Raw genomic sequence first — 19642 nt, forward strand, 5'->3', positions numbered from 1 at the left:
ATTAGGTACACACAGAGAGATAATGCATACTGTATATACACACACCAGTATGAGGTATATTGGTTTTCTTACATTTCCAAGTTGTTCTGCATGGAACTCATTATTTCATTTTTATGAATTTGAGGTAAGCCCCTTAACTATTATTCTTCCCGAAATACTTTGCTATTGACGTCCAACAACAGGCAGATGCTTGGCTAAACTCTAGGTTTAGGGAAATTCTAAGCTTTATTCCCATAGAGCTTCTTTTTTTTTTAAGGCTTAAGGAAGAAAAAATTAATTGCTTTTAACTTTTCCACTTAAAAAGTGTTAAAGCAGCATATCCTCTGGACAATTTATGGAGCTGCATGGAAAGATGTTCCTAGTTGTCAGGATGTTTTGCATGCAAAGAAACATTTCTGGGACTTGATTACACATCTCCCATAATCATCAGATTTAAGATTAAAATTGATTCATCAAAAGATTTTATTTTACATATATTGGACTCCCCAAGGAATGTACTTTAAGGGATGGAAATCAGATTTTGTATGTGTGTGTTGTTGTTGTTGGCAAACTTAAATCATATGAGTCACTGGTGTTTTTCTGAACCATTTTAATATATGTAAAAAGATTTATTGGGAAATATTTGAATGATTAAAATACTTATGTCCTGTTAAATTACATTCCAAAACTCTGGAATTTGAAGTTTTCTGGAACAATGCCTACATTAAGCATAAGATCTTGTGAAGAGAATTATTTTGGAAAAGAAGTATTTTTCCTTGCCCTTGGCTCTGAAGTGCTTTATATGTGATAACTAGCACCTTGAATTAGAAGCCCATTAGTGATCAGTGAAGCTAGATTTATTCACTAAAGATGAGCTATTCTGTTGGTTACAAATAGTGACATTAGGGCAGGTCTTTAGATCAGAAATCCAATGCTTCATGTTCAGGAAATAACATTATGGTCTCCAAATGGACTGGTTTAGAATACTTCAAAGTAACAAACATAATGCACATTACCATCTCCATATTTGATTCTTTTAAAACCATCAAGCCAGTTTGGTCTAGTGATCAAAGCAATAGATTAAAAACCAAGAGAGTGTGAGTCCTAGTCTCAGTTTAGGCATGAAAACCAATTAGGTGACTTTGGGCCACTAGATATATGTATTCTTTTCTAGTCATATAGGTAATTCTAGGTGTACAGATTTTGTCTGGGTTTTCCCTTCATTTCCATGTTATTTTCCACTTGAGCTAGAGGCTATCCACTTCTGAATCACCCGCTCTGCAGAGTTGCTCACTTGTATTTAGGTTGATTGACTTTAAATGTGTTCCAGATGCCACTTTCTGTTTTCCCTTGCCTGGCTGCTTACAGAGAAAGCATTACTGAAGCAATGGCTAATTCCCACCAGCCCCTTAACCCTCTCTGTAAGCTCTCATCTGTGTCTTACAGAATTTTTAGAAACAGTCGCATCATAATATACTTCCTCTGGCCCCAATGAACAATTGAATCAAGACAAGAAGAAAAAAAAATATTTGCATCTGGTGCAAAAATGAAAGGAACAGTGTTCTGTAGAATCATTATTTCTGCCAGAGCACATATAGAGAACAACAACAAACAATTTTTTTTCTGCTAGTGACACTACTTTTAAATGAAAAGGTTTTATCTACCAGTAGAACAGCCAGAGGTTGATTAGTCTGAAATTTAATACTATTCCTTTCCTTTCCTTTCCTTTCCTTTCCTTTCCTTTCCTTTCCTTTCCTTTCCTTTCCTTTCCTTTCCTTTCCTTTCCTTTCCTTTCCTTTCCTTTCCTTTCCTTTCCTGTCCTTTCCTGTCCTGTCCTGTCCTGTCCTTACCTTACCTTACTTTACCTTCCCTCATCTTTCTAGAAATAGACTTAATTATCTAATGAAAGAATGAGGAAAAATTATAGTCAATAGTTGAATTGCAACATAATCCAGGTAGTTATCAATTGATAAAGTCCTTCTCTCATAACCAATTCTCTTTCTCACTTTTACAATGAGAAAAGAGGCAAAATAGATTTCAGAAAATGAGTCCTGGACGAGAGAGAAGGAAGGAATCTGGAAAATATTGCTTTTGAACTGGATGGAAATTTTTGCCTCATTCAACTCCAAGGATGAAGATTTTCCAGGCTGATCTAATGGAAGACAAGCTATTAAAGGGAACTGCAGGTTTATAGTTAACACCATCTGTCTAAACGTCTATAAAGATTCTATGTTGTAAGTCCATGGAATCCTGACAATTCATTGCTTCTTATAAGCTTGATTATTTTATGGAAAACAAATTGAACATTTTTAATATATTACCATGATAATCAACACTACAGGGGGGCTCTTCCCTTAGAACATGTAAATGTTCTTACTCTAAAGCAGTGTTTCTCAACCTTGGTAGCTTGAAGATGGGTGGACTTCAACTTCCAGAATCCCCCAGCCAGCGCACCAGCGCACCAATTCCCCACACCAGAGATGTGTGAAATCACAATCCACTAGTTTCTAGGCTTTTTTCAGGCAGCCAGCAAGCACCCTTTCACTGAACTAGAGCTGCGTAAAAATCTTGGTTTACATAGGAAGAACCTGGCTAAAGAGAAATACACATAAAGGCCTACGGGAAAAAAAAGAAAACAAATACTGTACCTTTACAGGGAGGATACATGGGATGAGGGTGTGGCTAACTGATGAGGACTAATAAGTCCAAAATAGATCTATCTTAGTCTCCTTAGTCTCCCAATGGGCAGCAGGGTTCTTGCTGGCTGCCAGAAAAAAGCCTAGAAACTAGTGGATTGTGATTTCACTGAACTAGAGCTGCATAAAAATCTTGGTTTACATAGGAAGAACCTGGCTAAAGAGAAATATACATAAAGGCCTACGAAAAGAAAAACATATATATAGAGAGAAATACATATATAAAGAGAAATACATACATACATACATACTTCAGAAACCTCAAAACCTCAGAAAACAAATACACACACACACACACACACGTTTTCTTTCCTTTACGTAGGAAGAACCTGGCTATATATATATATATATATATATATATATATATATATATATATATATATATATATATATATATATATATACTTCTTCTTAAGTTTTCACGGGTGTGCATATGCAAAAAATTAAAATCTTGGGTGTTTTCCCGCAACATTATAAATAAATTGGTTAAAATATTTAAAATCCTGGTTAAAATCCCAGCTTAAAATCTTCTAAAATTCCTTACAGAGCACTCTGCAAGGTCCTTTAAAACCTCAGCTAAAATCCTACCAGTTTAAAAGTTTTTCTTAAAGAAACCTTTCGACAGGCTCACACCCTGTCATCTTCAGGCTACACCCGAGATTTTAATTTTTTGTATGTATGTATGTATGTATGTATGTATGTATGTATGTATGTATGTATCATTCACAAGCTTCAGGGCTTTTTTTCTGTTGACAAACTGCAACTCTGTGTTGCTCTCTGGGAGACTCAGATAGCTATTTCTGCCTTATAAGGCTTCGTCGGTGAGCCACACCCACTTCTCAGATATTCCCCCTGTAAAGGTATAATGTGTCTTTTTCTTTTTCGTAGGCTTTTATGTGCATATTATCACATAAGGCAGAAATAGCTATCTGAGTCTCCCAGAGAGCAACACAGAGTTGCAGTTTGTCAACAGAAAAAAAGCCCTGAAGCTTGTGAATGAGATTTCACACAACCAGAGCTGCAAAACAACTTAGTTTACGTAGGTAAAACCTGGCTAGAAAGAATATGCACATAAAAGCCTACGAAAAAGAAAAAGACATATATAGGAAAAAACCTAGGAAAACATAGGAAAAAACCCTGATTGCAAAAATATCGCACATTTATACCTATGAATCAAAAGAAATAAATATTTGACCTCTACAGGGAGGAGTCACAAAATATGGGTGTGTCTGGCTGAAGAGGCCTAAAAAGGCCGAAATAGTGCTATCCCAGTCTCCCATAAGTCACAGAAGAAACAACATAAAATTTCTGACAGGTCTGAAAGTGATGAATAGAGATTTCATCCCACCATGGCCATTTTAACATCTTTCAATTCAATTTTAAAGCAACCTCTATATAACTTAGGGGAATGAAAAAAAATTGTATTTCCTCTCAGAGACAAAAATTTTCAGGAAAAACAACAACAATAACAACAAAAACACTTTGAACCAGTCAGAAAGCTCTAGTTTTCCCATCTTATTTGCATATAAATATACCAAATACTGAGCACTAGCTTTGCAGTTTGGTGTGTTTCTTGACAGATATTATTATGTTTGGAGCTGTAGCAAGAGGTTCATTTTCAAAACTGTGGTCAATGTGCCCACTGATTTTTTCTTATCTAGTCCATGCCTTAGTTTACAGTCTGACTGGTGTATTGTACTTTATATGGAACTATACTTGAAAAGTGACCATGAAATACAATATTTTTGCAAAATACAAACCTGCTGAGAGATGCCAAATATAGGGATCAAAAATGAAAGTTCAACCTTTGCTGTCAATTAACTTTTGAATACCACTTAAGATGTTGATGCTGAGCTGGGACCTGATTATTTGAGGGAATGTCTCCCATTATGAGACTGCTCAATTATTTAGATTAGCATAAAAGACTCTTTTGACAATGTCCCACTATGAGATAGATGAGATTCAAGTGAGGTGCTTCTCCCATGTGACTCTCAGACTGTTAATGCTTTCCATAGGAGATTAATTTGGCTCAGTGTGTTACAGCATTTAGGAAGAACTCAAGAATCTGCAGGTGAGAGAACAAACAGGTAAATGAATATGAAAGATTATCCACTGTCAAGTATATTTTGTCTGCAATATTAACCTGCAAGATTTTCTATCTTTATAAATGGCAAACATGAATATTTTCATGTTTTCAAAATCTATTGTTTAGTCAAACAATTTTAAGAACAGCTCTGCTTCTTCTAAAGCAGTGCACTTTCCTCTTAACATAGTCTTTTTGAGTTACAAATTATTCCTCAACTGGTTGTCTGGATTACATAGAAATCCATAGATACTTGTCATGCATCTGTTGGAGTCTGAATCTGCGGCGGAAGATGAGTTGGAACAAGAACTGACAGTGAGTGAGAGAGCAGCTCCATTGGCCTTGGAGGAAACTGGGGAAGGACAGAGTCAGCCCAGACAAGGCTGTTCAGAATTAATAAGGCCTGCAGGCAGGAAGGAGAGACAGAGCTCAGATGAGGAGCAAGAACCACCCCTTCCTGATGCAAGGGCTCGGAGAGTGCAGAGAAAGCGTGATCAATGCAGACGGAGCAGGCCCCATCCAGCTTCCCCAGGCACACCTGGTGAATGAGACTTAAGGAGATGCCATGGGGAGGGGCATTTGTTGGGAACAAATGCTGAGTTCCTGAAGTGTTGTGTGCCGACATTTGAACTTGCCAAGAGTCCTTGCATTCCTTGTTGGCGTTCTGGACTAATTATCTGAATCTTTTGCTCCCTGAACTCCTTGCTTGGCTCTTGTTTTGCCAAAGACATTTGGGATTTATTGCCGTGCAGCCTTGGTACTGACAGTGCTGGGTTAGACTAATTGCAGCCAGAGGCTGCTTGAGATTTGTGTGAGGGTTTGTTCTCACTCTGCTCTGGGACTTGCCAGAAACATGGGAACATTTTGGGAGCTTTGGAGCAATAAAGGGGCGGTTTGAACTACCAGCTGTTTGTGTTATCTCTGTGCCGTGCCCTGGGTCATCACAGTACTGTCTGTATGCAGAGATCTACAGATTCCTTTTGTGGGCCACTTGCACATGAAGCTGAGGGCATATACAGTCTGGTATCTGATTTTTTTCACATAAAAGATGCCATACTTCAATGGTAGGATGGCCCAGAATATTGTGTTTTTTAATCTAGGCAAAATGTTAATGTATATTGCAAATTCATGTATAATAGCATCAATGTCTTTTAATGACCCCATAATCCCTTGTGGGGTTGAGTCTGGGCAACTAAATGGAGCTGAGTGTGTACTGGTCAGATGCCCTTCCTGTCGCCAATGTGGAGTTATATTCAGCAGATATAATCTCAATGTGCCCAGAGAGAGAAATATCTGCCTATACCTAGGATCGAACTCATAGACTCCTGATCGTGAGGTGAGAGCTCCATCTCTAAGCCACCGCACTACTCGCAAGTTCATATATAATGTGCCATACACTAAATAAATAATGCATGTGACTCAGCAGTGTTAAGCATAGACACTCTGCAGTTTTCCTTTTGTGGTGAGATATCTAAATTGTGGCACTGTTGCATGTGGTGTAGCTATATAACAGTGGGGGCAGAACTGTCAGACCTAGACTGTCTAGGTATATTTAAATAACTAGATTCTGATCTCAAATATTAGTACTCTGGTGTGAAGTCTTATAATTCCCTTGATAATGATGCATAGGAATCACAGAATGAAGGATTGAATAGATACTGAACATCACCAAGTCCAACTCTTTTTTCGTGAAGTAATCCACTACTGTGTCTACTCAACACAGAACAAGATAGATAATGCTTAGACATCTGCAATGAAGTAGAATCTGTTGCCTTCTGTTTCATTACTTAGCAGCTCTTACTAATAATACCAATAAAAATGTTTTCCTAATGATCAGCTGAAATCTACTCTCTTGTAATTTGAACATATTGCTCCTTGCCCTGTTTTCTGGAATAACTCTGACCAATTCATCATCATTTCCTGCATTTCAGCCTTTCAAATATGTGAAGAAAGTCACCCAGTGCTTCCAATTATTATTTTTTTATAAATTTTCTTTACAGATCCCTTATTTTTTTTTCTCCTCTCCTTGGATATGCTCCAGGTTGTCAATAACCTTCCTATAATGTGATGTCAAGAATAGGATCCAATAGTTTAGGTAGGCTTTGATCAGTATAAAAAAGAAAAAAAAATGATTTTAATAATATACTTATATTTATGTGCCTAAGGATTGTGTCTAAGCTTCATGATTTCTGGTCACTTTCATGTTATAGTATACCCATACTGCAAAAGAAGATGGACAAAATACAACCTCAAGTTGAATGCAACATTCATTCAATTGATTTGGAAAGCCCTTTACAAGCAATCAAGTCTTTCTTTTGGTGCAAAAGCATGAATCAGAAAGACAAAAACAAAAAACAAAAAAACATCAAGGTGTATGAAACAGAGGAGATGACAAAAGAGAGAGAGAGAGAGAAACTGGTTTGTCAGAAGGAATGGATGCTGCCACAAAATTATGCTAGATAAAAACCTGACTCACAAATAATACCATTGGCTGAACTTTAGGAGAATTTGTCCTTAGCAGAGGAAAGCTAAGAACAATAGCAATATCAATAGCACTTAGACTTATATACTACTCCATAGTGCTTTACAGCCCTCTCTAAGTGGTTTACAGAGTCAGCATATTGCCCCCAACAATCTGTGTCCTCATTTTACCGACCTTGGAAGGATGGAAGTCTGAGTCAACCTTGAGCCAGTCAGGATCGAACAATGCTGATCTTCATTATTGTTTCACCTTCTCTTCAACTTATTTGTTAATTTAAATTCTACTAGTTATGTTTGGTTCCATTTTTATTATTTATGTTACAAAGTTGTTACTTGCTGAAAATGGAAGCAAAGCATCATTGATCAGGTTTGGCTGAATTTAATGACAATAGAACTACTCAGAATACCCTTCATTTGTGGTAGTTATAAATTTTAACTCTTTATGAAGAATGTTGTTATAGTCTTCCTGCTTACAGTTCTGGAAGCTACAGTATAACTGTTGTATAAAATTGTGATATTTGAAGTAAGAGCAATCATTCAAATATTTTATCAGTTATTTGTGCTGTTTTCAGCTTTAGTTTCATCCTTATCTTGTAACTGCATGCCATCATACTAATTCTCTTGGCAATTTCAATCAATCAGATGAATTAGTTTACATTTCTGAGGTTATGTAACATTGCATGTAGCTCAAGCATGAATCACATTCCACCTTTTTTGTGCTTAAGTTGAACGAAATATTTGCATGAGTGAAATATCAGAATATACATCACAATATTATCTGACTATAACAAAATCAAAGCATTTTTTTACTCTTGCTTTCCTCTTTTTCTGATACTTCAAGAAATATCTCCTATCTTCTATCTCTGAACAGAAGACAGCAAATAACAAAATATGATTTATTTAGTGATACCTAGCTCTTCCCACAATCAATATTATCAAATTTAAGTCCTGACTGTCATTATCTTAGAGCGATTTTCTTTAGCTATTATTAAGTCACAAAACAGAGAGGGAGTGATGTAAAGAGCTTTCAGTTAAGTTGGAACAAGTTGAGTAAGCTGTGTTATACCTTCACTTATCTCTAAAATGTTGGAATCTGTAAATTTAAAGCAGGGATTGCATAATTTACGATGCCATACATGTTGATGAATCACAAAACCATCAGTCCACATCTAAATAACCAATAGGGAAGGAAGCTGGTGGGGCACTAAGGGATGAAGGAAGGGGGGGAAGCAATAGAAAGAGGTGGACTTTGGTCATGACTGTCTCGATTGTTTTGAGTCCCACATTCCTCTGAAGGTACTGGGAGTTATAGTTTAAATAAGTAGTAGATACCTCAGCACTGTTTCAAAACATCATGAACTCAATAGATACAAAAGAAAACAAAAAACTATTGGCAAAATCTTTATAGTTTAGGACACAATAACTTTCAACCACCACATAAAGACAATTTTCCATTCCCTATGCCTATCCCACCTCAAGTTTTAAAAGTCTTTCATATTTTCATTCCTATTAATCCCATTATTATTATATTTTTCCTCTTTTTCTTTCATTGTTTTTGCATATATAATTTTATTAAGAATTTTAATTATAATAGTAAAATCTAATACAAACTAAACTTTAAGAAAAAAGTAGAGATAGAAGGAAAAATTACAAGAACAAGATAAAGAGAGAAGAAAAAGAAAAGAAATATATAAGGAAGTAGCTTCCAAACTTCATTATAACAAATTTAATGACTCTTCATCCTATCTAAAGTTCTAAACATTTAGTTTTTCATCCCATAACACATATCTTATTTATAAACAAATCCATGAAATATATTTTCCATGCTGGCATCAGTAGGAAATTTGTAGAGGGTTGCCAGAAGCAATAAAATATCTCATTTTAATTTTCATCAAATAAACCAACTTTATATTCCTTCCTTCTACTGTTAACAGTCTCAATCTTTATTTCATTAAAATATTGTTTAGGATTTTTTATTTCTTATTTTCCCCATCACATAGAATAAATCTGAGGTAAAATTATATTGGTTTGTCATTTGTATTTCCCTTTTATATTTTAAAACCTTAGGGGGGGGGGGTGTTGGTTTTTTTGCAAATCTACTGGCTGAAATATCCTTTTCTAAACTGTTCTCTTAGCCTGTCCATTGTAAATCCACTTTTGACACCATTTCTATTTTATCAGATAAAATTTGTTCTACATGAATCATTTCTTCAATAATAACTTTTGGACAGAGTATATCCATAGAAGCAGACCATATTGTTGATATGGTAGCTACTATTTTCTGATTCCATTCATCAAAAGCTTCCTTCAGTGTTTTCATTGTTATGGCATTTTGCAACACTGTACATGTTTGTAAATCTTTCCAAAATTTTAGTGTATAATTTTTGAAATCATGAAATTGTTTATCTTTGTTTTATCTTGTAAAAACCAAAATAAAATTTATTTCCCATAAGAAGCTGTTTGTTCTTTATAATTAATTCCAAAAACTTATTGTGAAAGTTTCCAATTTTATCTGGACCCTTTGTCTGTTAATAACTTCCTAAATTCAAAATATTATTTAGGGTTTGGGTTTTTGTTTTTGTTTTTTGCTATTTTATTTAGATTCTGGAAGTTCTTAAACTTATTCATTCAGAAGTGAAGGTAGACTCACCTGGCATTTTCAAATTTGTAGGCTTAGAGATCTCTAATAGCTTTAAGTAATTAATGAGCAATTTCAGAAAGTGGTTTGAAAGCAATGTTTGTGAAGTTAGTTTTCTTTAAAAGTCTCTGCCATGGTTAGGAGCAAGATAGGAAATCTTGCTCAAATCCAGGGGTGAAATCCAGCAGGTTCTGGAGAACTGGTAACGGAAATTTTGAGTAGTTCGGAAAACCACCAAATATCATCTCTGACTGGCCCCAGAGTGGGGTGGGAATGGAGATTTTGCAGTATCCTTCCCCTGCCACGTCCACCAAGCCACACCATGCCCACCAAGCCACACCCACAGAACCGGTAGTAAAAAAAATTGAATTTCACCACTGCTCAAATCCATGGAAAACCTGCTGTTTCCTAAAGTGAAGCAACCCTCTGGAGAATCTCCCATCCTCTCCTTACCCAAAATGATTCCAAGGAACTGGTTTGCTCACCAGTTCCTTTATCTTTGCTGCAGTCATTGATTCCGCTTCTGCAGTTACTTTTAGTTTGCCATGCCATCCCTGGAAGTCCCTCTATCATTATCTTCTCATATATTTCTTGGTAAAATTTGGGTATTACTTCTTCCAGAAGGTTCCTATGGCTGAGACATCTCATGCTATGTTGAAAACAGATGCCCTATTCAATAAACTTTACTGAGATATCCTACAAAGAAAATCTGGGTCTGCTCAAAACTTTTCTTGTCTCTTTTGAATAAAAAGAACCTTCTTCTCTGGCTCAGACAAGTCCTTGTAATTTATTTTTATTCTTATAATAGTCCAACACAAGAAGGGACCATTTCCAAACACACTTGGATGTTGAATACTCATTGAATTTTGCCACTAAGGTTATGAATCTTTTCACAAACCTTGCCCAAGGACAAGCCTCCAGTTTTGCATGAAAAATTTCTGTGGATGGGACTTCATTCTCCAGGCAGCCTGACCTATTCTCTCTTTAAGCCCTCAGCATAAGCACAGAAGCATGTTTTGACCCCAGAAGAGCCTGCATTGTCTCTAATAAATGCAAATGTTCTATTAGGTGCATTACCTTAGTGACTTTAGTGAGGTAAGTTGATATTATAGGCTTAAGGAAGCCATAAATAAATCATAGAGCATCACATATAAAGTATTATTTCAATTTAAAAGAAAGGTTAACTTTTAAGTGCATCATTTATTTAACAGTCAGTTCACTGCTGGAGAGACTTTTGCTCCCCAGAGAAGCACTTTCAACCACAAGTCCTTTTGCTTTCTCACTTTCTTTAATTGATGGCCCCAGTGTGAAGACAGCAAATGATAATGTACTTCTCTCTATAACTGATTTTACTCCATCAGAGGATAAGGTGAGGTCCCTCAAAACTAAGAAAAAAATTGACACCTTTTTTTCTCTCTTTAAAAAATTAAAATATCTATTACATGATAGTAATGAAAAGCAGCAACTTCTACCTGACTGAGCTTCAGCATACCCATCCTTTCTATGCTCTAGGACAGGGGTCACCAACCTTTCAGACCTCAGGGACCACTAAATTCATAATTTTAAATCCTGTGGACCACTAATATGATTTGCCTAATGACCAGCTGGGTGGGTGTGGCTAGGTGGTCATGTGACTGGGTGGGTGTGGCCAACTCAATGTCACTCACATCAAGAGGACCTCGCCAGCCTCTATTCACCCCTCCCTTCCCAGCCACTCCTCGCCTCCCTGCCCAGGCTCCTTAGGGCCCCAACAGGAAGCAGTTGTTGGAGCTAAGCAGCCACCATGAGAAAGAGTTGGCAAAACAGCTCAGTTCAAATTGGATCTGACCGAGAAGGAGGCTCAGCAGAAGCACCTCACTGAGGACTACGAGCATAGGCTTTCCAAGCAGAGGGAAGACCTGTGGGAGTGCAAGGCCGGGTACAGGCACCTGGAGGCTCAGCGGGCTGAAATGGTCAGCCAGTTCCAGGCCATGATGCAGTCCCACTGAAACAAGGCCCTCTGACTCTTTACCACCAGCAGCACTTCCTTCCAGCCTTCACCCAAAGCCCCGCACCAGGAGGCTGAAGCAGACCCCAAGTTGGAATTTCTGTCCCCCTCCAACCCACACAAGGAGACCCTGAAGGGGGAGACTCTCTGCAGCAACACAAACACTCATTGCACGTACCTGTCCCAGGGGCCGTAGTTTGAGGACCGCTGATTTAGTGCAATATAAAAAATGTGAATAATTTTTCTGTGGACCACCAAAATTTTCTCCCACCAGTTGGTAACCATTGCTCTAGGAAACATGTGTCCCATCATTATTCAGAATGATGCTATCCTTAAGTAAGAAAATGATAGCAATGGCAGCCATGGGCATTTTTTTCTATTGTTTTTAGCTTACAACTATCAGTTTGAAATAGAAGATGCTGTTCCAACATTGCTAATCTTCTTAAGGATGTTAATTCCAGGAGAATAATTAAATTTATTCCCAGTCATGTTTTCTAAGTGTCAATATAGTCCATGAAACCTACTTCTAAATAAACATTTATTGGAATTGGGAAAAATCACTGTCCTTATATATTATCACAATGCAACAAAGCCAAATAAAGTCCTGAATGTTTTGCTCTTTTCTTCTTGGTGTCAGGTTTTCTTTTACACAGATAATCAAGATCAGAACTTTCCTATCTTCATAAAACAACCATTAAGATAAAGTCCAGGCTTAGAAATCAAGAACAAAATGTTCTTGTGGAAGATAGTATTAACTGTTCACGTGTCATTTTGAGATTAAACAGAAAAAGGTCTCTGCTCTTTTTCTTGGGTTTTATTATTAAAAGAGATGGTAGAATTTTTTTCTTTATTTTTTTCTAGGACTTGTTTGTTTATTTGTATATTTTGTTTGTCTTGCTATTTTGGTAATTATAAGAAACAACAATCTAATTCTGGTATGTAAAACTCCACAGTTCTCAGAGATAAAGCACTGTGGAATAATGGTAGCCATTCTGAAATGAAGCAGTCAAAGAAACAGTTTCATAAATGGAGCAAAATACATTCCACAAAACTGTTTCAGGAGAGGCCCTCACATCAATATATTCATTAATGCTCACTTTTAGTTGATTAAGCATAACACGAATACCAACTGACTTTGACCTCACTTTATTTATATTTAGAATAAGCCCATTGAATTAGATCTACTCTAAGAATACCTAGAACTGGATCCCACCCATTATAGTAAACTTTGCTTATGGTGAATATTGAAAATCAATAAAACTTTTGTGTTATCCCCTAAGAGCCTTGGTACTACAGTGGTTTAAAGCACCCTGTTATTAACACAGCTGCCTGCAATTTACTGCTGGTTCGAATCTCGCCAAGGCTCAAGGTTGACTCAGCCTTCCATCCTTTCTAAGGTAGGTTAAATGAGGACCCAGTTTGTGGGGGCAATAAGCTGACTTTGTATAAATATACAAAAGTATGAAGGCTATTGCTTAGCGCATTGTAAGCCGCCCTGAGTCTCCGGAGAAGGGCGGCATATAAATCAAATTAAAAAAAAAAAAAAACAATTACAAGAATTTTTCTGCTTGCTGCTGATTAAGTAATTGCAAAAGATATGTTCTAAATTATAATGGATCATCATCATCATCATCATCATCATCATCATCATCATCATCACAATGTCCTGTGCAGAGCAGATTGGGCAACAAGTAATTTCCAGTGGTTTCGATCATTCGCAACATCTTCATTTTTTTCCCAAGAGACATTAATAATTGTAAGATCTTCCTTAAGTGTTTGTGTTTCAAATTATAATGAATGACTGAAGTTAATACAGTGTCAAAAATAACAGAGCTGCTTATTTTTTAAAGTCTGCCCTAAATTAATAGTTACAATGAAATACTTGCAAATTGTTGACTTCCAGTGGTGACGTTGCACCGTTGTGGAGCAAACAAACAGGGCTCCATTTAGTTTGCCTGATTTTTTGCATTTTTGAGGCCCCCAGGGCGAAGTTGGATCTTGGAGGGAGTGGTGGTGTAGAGTGGAATCCTCGGAGTTGGCAGAGAGGGGGGCGAACTCCTGCTACAACAAGAGGACACCCTCAGATCAGATGCGAAAGAAATTGGGCCTTTATGGCAGATCTGGAGGTGTGATGACCTGACTGTTTGAATGGGGTAGGAAGAGAAAAGAGGTAAAACAGCATGAAGTATCGGTGAGAAGGAGCGAAAAGGAGATTGATACTGGAAAGACTCTCAGCGATTTGGTGTAATACAGATTATATCAGCTGATGAGTGAGTCTCCTAGATGGTGAAAAAGCAGCGATTTAGTGGTGGGAGTGGAGACAAGACAGTGAAAGTTATTGAAAAGGACAGATTGCATGGAAGGATGCAATCCAGATTGTATGAAAGGATTTGAAGAGGCACCCTTTGAAGAGCTTAAAATTGTGAGAAAATACGTGATTTGGAAAAAGAAATCTGGCTGGAAAACTAACAGTGACTGGGCTAAATAGAAGGGAGACATCTTGGAATTAAAGAGAGAGGTACTTTAAGAGACAGTAATATTGGAAGAACAGAAAACCGGTGTTAACAGTGGATCTTTACTGTTGTGACTGTATATACCAGGAATCTCAGAAGAGATTTTTAAATAAACAAAATATAAATAAAAAATGGACTATACCTAGAAACAAACATAAGTGAATAGTGGGCATATATTTCTGATATATATATATATATATATATATATATATATATATATATATATATATATATATATATATATATATATATATATATATATATATTTGATTTATATTCCACCCTTCTCCAGAGGCTCAGGGCGGCTTACAATGCATTAAGCAATAGCCTTCATACTTTTGTATATATTTTATACAAAGTCAGCTTATTGCCCCCACAATCTGGGTCCTCATTTTTATACTTATATCTATATCTGATATATATTTTTATATAATTAGACTCTGCTTTTATATTTATGTATATATAATAGTATATATAGGATTAGATGAGGAATTGGATATGTTTATATTTATATGTAAGCAATATAAAGAACAATATTTACAATTTACAATATTTAAAATAAATATTTTAGGGTATTTTAAGATTTAAATTGCTTCTATTTATCTCAATTTATACTTATATATTTAGGCTGGTATATTTTTATTATTACTATTGACTGTAAAGGGTAATTAATTTATAGCAAGAAGTTAGATTTGTGATTGAGATAAAAAGAGTGGAAAGAAGATAATTAAGGCTAATTAATATATGGTATTGTGGAAACACTTTTTTAAAACCCTAAAAATGACAAGTATGATGACAACGGTCACGAAAATAGGGAAAAAAACAACTTCAATGATAGCCTCGCCATTGGGACAGCACTGGGGATGTTGGGCGTTGAGAATCAGGCTCCACATTGAACCTACAGAGTGTGCAGTCGACGCTGATGATGATTCAAGAAACAATGATGAAGACAGAAGAAACAATAACAAAAAATCATGAAGAAATAAAGAGCGAGATGGGTGAGGTGAAAGGAGACATCTGCAAACTAGATGACAAAATTGGTACAATACAAGAGACGACAGCCAGAAGTGAACAGAAAATAAATATAGTGGAAGCTAGAGCAAAACAAATGGAGAAGAAATTGGAAGCAACGGAATTTACTGAATTGATTTCAGTAAATTTACTGAATTGATTTCAGTAAATTTACTGAATTGATTTCAGTAAATAGAAGTCTGGAAGAGGCAATAGTACAGTTGGAAATGGAGAAATCAGCATTCTTCTTAAGATTTCAAAACGTAGTAGAGAGCAAGGAAGAAGATCTTCCAAAACTTATGGCAGAATTACTAGCAGATCCCCGGCAGAAAAGCAAACAGGAGATACAAAACGATATAGATGAGGCATATAGGATCCATACTAATCATGCACGCCGCCATAAACTACCTAAGGAAGTTCATGTGCAGTTTACAAAGAAAACAATTAGAGACAAGGTTTACAGCAAGACAAGAGACGATCTGTTGATTTATAAGGGGAAAGAAATTTTAACTTTGAAACAAGTACCAAGAAGAAGGGAACAAAGAAGGAATTATCATTTCCTATCCTCACAACTAGTTAAATATAAAGTGCTCTTCAGATGGCTCATCCCTGAAGGGATGTTGATTAGGTGGCAAGAAAAGAAATTTCGAATAGATATCTTGGACAAGGCACAAGAATTTTATGACCACTATATAGTTGGAGATGAAGAACAAGACAGTAGAGACAGTAGAGAGGAGTTAGAAAACAAAAGTCAAGATGATCAGACATCAGAAGAAAAAATACTTGAACAAGACATAAGAGAAAGGATGGAAATGGAACACCATGAAAGGGAAGAAGCCAGAACAAGAGCACAAAGAGAGACAAGAGCAAAGAAAGGAACAAAACTTACTGACAGACAATAAAATGGAAGAAAAAATTAAGATGCTATCACTTAACATCAACGGTATGAATTCCCTGGCCAAAAGGAAACAAACACTGATAAAACTTCATTGTTGTGGTCTGCCAACAGCAGAATCTGGGGAATCTGGACGAGGGCTCTGCGTCGGAAGCAGGGATGGGGCCAGGGCCAACTGGGAGTTATATGCGGACTCCGGAGCCTCCAGAGTTGGACATCAGAGAGGCAGAGGAATAGGAGGAGCCTGTTCATAGTGCATGCATGCGCAGAGCTGCCAGAAGGCAAGAACAGTTAAAACAAAAAGGACGACTCAAGAGTAAGGCTTGGAGATGATTGGCCCCTCAATCATCTCAGCAGCCGTAACAAGGATTGGATAACTCTTAAAAATAAAAGGGTATTAACAATAGAAGGCCATAACTTACAACTTGGCTGGCACGCGTTCATCTGGGAGGGGAAAATAAATTTCATACATATTTTCAGAGACATCAGGTAAGAGATGCATTGTTAGACGTTTGGGGGAAAATCAAGAGAAATTATACATAAAAATCCCGAGGTGGCTATCAACCATGGAACCATGGATTTACCCCAATGTATTAGATTGGAATAAGGTAGTGACATACAAAGAATTATTGGATGGGCAAGGAAAACTTAAATCTAACCAAGACCTAAAATCTCAAGGAATAGAAATATTCCTTGGTGGCCATACTTACAAATTCAGACAAGGCATAAAAAAGATTTAGAAAATTATGGCTTCCAAAGAGAATAACAAGAAATGGATAAAATATTATTAGGGACAGAGGAAAAAATGATAACCAAAACTTACAATTGCCTGTTAAAATTTAAATTGGAGGAGGAAACAGTGAAAGAGACAATGATAATTTGGGCCAAAAATTTCGGATAAAATATTGAATTGGAAGATTGGGAAAAATTGTGGGGGGAAAAGTATAAATTGACGATGTTGGCAGCTTATAAGGAGAACATATACAAAATGTTTTATCGTTGGCATCTACCCCCAGCAAGGCTTGTGAAAATGTTTCCCAATAGACTGGCAAACTGTTGGAGGTGTAATTATGAACAAGGGACTTTTCATACTGGAAACAGAAAGACACACCATCAAACGCAATGATAATAAAAAAGGTGCTCAACTGTGCCAAAATGCATAAATTAACCATGGAGCGTGTGGTATAAATGGCTAGAAACTAGAAATAAAATCAATGCATAGAATATATATAGAAATTATGTTAAAGTGAAACCGTATAAATTTATGAATATGATAAAAGATGTTAATAAAGAATAGTTAGCACATGTAGAAGTTATAAAATGTATAGTAAAGGTGAACAATTGTATAACATAGTAAAAGGTTTTATATATTTAGATGTATAAATACAGAAATTACATAAATGTATAATACAAAAGGCCATAAATGGAAAATATGTAATTAGAGTTGATACCAATAACTGAATGCTGTAAAGATGGAAATGTGATTTTAAAACTAAAATAGTTGAATAAAGAGTATTTTTTAAAAAATACTTGCAAATTATCTTAAGTGTAGCAATATTGCTATTATATTCTGCTATGTAGTTCACAAACTTTTGGAGAAAATAAGTTTGAAACCTAATGATGGGGTAAAAAATATGGAAGGAAAAGTAATAATCATTATCAGAAAAATAGAGCATCACAGTGAGAGAATGGGTCCAGGAGAGGCAAATATCTCTTTAAGTTCTAAGAAGATGTGCAAAAGGTAAAATAATTCCCCAAAACAGAAATCATTGCTGACAGCAAATAATTTTCAGTAATTCAGTGAGCGAGACAATGACAGTTTTAAGTGTCTCAACTGAAAAGGCATTATAATAGGTTACTGGGTTCTCTTGTTCAAGCCAAAAAGATGTTTTAAAATACAGCTCTTGAATATAGACATAGTAAAATATAGAGGAAAATAAAGAAAAAAGTAAAGATAAATGTAAGTCATGGCAACAGTATTAAGAGCAGAGGTTTTTTTAAAGCAAAGTTTTGAAGATTTCCTTCCCTCCCTCCCTCCCTTGTGGATAAATAATTGCCATAAAAATAATACAGGTGTCTTGCTCTATTCTTCCCTTAAACTAGCTTACAAGAAGGATGAGCCATCAACATTCCTCAGTCATGGAAGAATAGTTAAGACATCAATAACTTCCTCAATTTCATCTTGAACTTCATGATATTGCAAGTGCATTTATGTGTTTTTTGTGGGAAAAGACCTTGCTAGGATATTGTTGGTAGATGCTATGTTTGGATGAAACCAGTGGTGGGTTCCTCCCGGTTCCTCCCGGTTCCGCCGGGCCGGTAGCGGTGATGATATGACAGTCCTATGTTGCTCTCCTCTCTACATTTCTCTGCACATACGCACATCTGGGACAGGCTCCAGTTGTTCCTCACTCACTCAGTTCGGGGCCAGAAAACAGCTGTCTCTCTGCCTGAGTATGAGTAGATGGGCCCTGCTCTGCATCTGGCTCTGAGACCTCCTGCTCCTCAGAGTCTTCCGCAGGCCCCAATGGTAACCCAGGCACTCCCTCCATGTCCTCTGACTCATCTGACCACAACATCCTGGTTGAAAAATTTGGGCTCAAGAAGAACTGAGATAGTTGAATTTCAGTTGATTTAGATATAAATCAACAATGAAACCTTTCTTCTGAGGGAGTTGCAGATTACAGGTAGTCCTTGGTTTATAATTGGTTTCTTAGTGACCTGTCAAAGTTATGGCCTACCTGAAAAAGGGGACTTATGACCTGGATCTGAAGTGCTGATGGTTGGACTTGCTCCATGGTCATGTGACCACACTTTAGGAGCTCAGCAACACTGCCATATTTATTTTCACTGAGCTGTGGTCACAGCTGGCTTTGCTGAACAGCAGCAAACAGCATGGCTTTGCTGAAAACCAGCACTTACTTTTGGTTTTCGACAAGACTGCACCCCTAGTGAATAATGGGTTCACAGCCATGACCTCCTTGTTTACTTAATGACCACAACGTTCACACTTACAATGGCAACTTTACCTTAATGACTGCTGAAAAATATGTTCTAAAATTATGACTGTTATGACTTACAACTCTAATGTGCAGGTTCCATTGCATTTGTAACTTTGGAAAGTGAGAAACACAGCATATCAATATCCTTACTTGTTTATTTACTGAACCATTATTTCATTTATATAATGTTTTTCAGCTAATGCAAACAAAAACTGAAGTAAATGGTAATTTAAAGATGAACGGAGAGGTAATAAATTTTTAGATGGACAGGAGGAACTTTATGGAAGTGTTCTTCTAAGTTATTACTGTTTTGGAATTTCATAGTGAAAGTAAAGCTAATACTCCTTCATGAAGTTA

Source organism: Pantherophis guttatus, chromosome 3, assembly GCF_059756535.1.
Source record: "Pantherophis guttatus breed Tessera chromosome 3, ASM5975653v1, whole genome shotgun sequence".
Lineage (NCBI taxonomy): Eukaryota > Metazoa > Chordata > Lepidosauria > Squamata > Colubridae > Pantherophis > Pantherophis guttatus.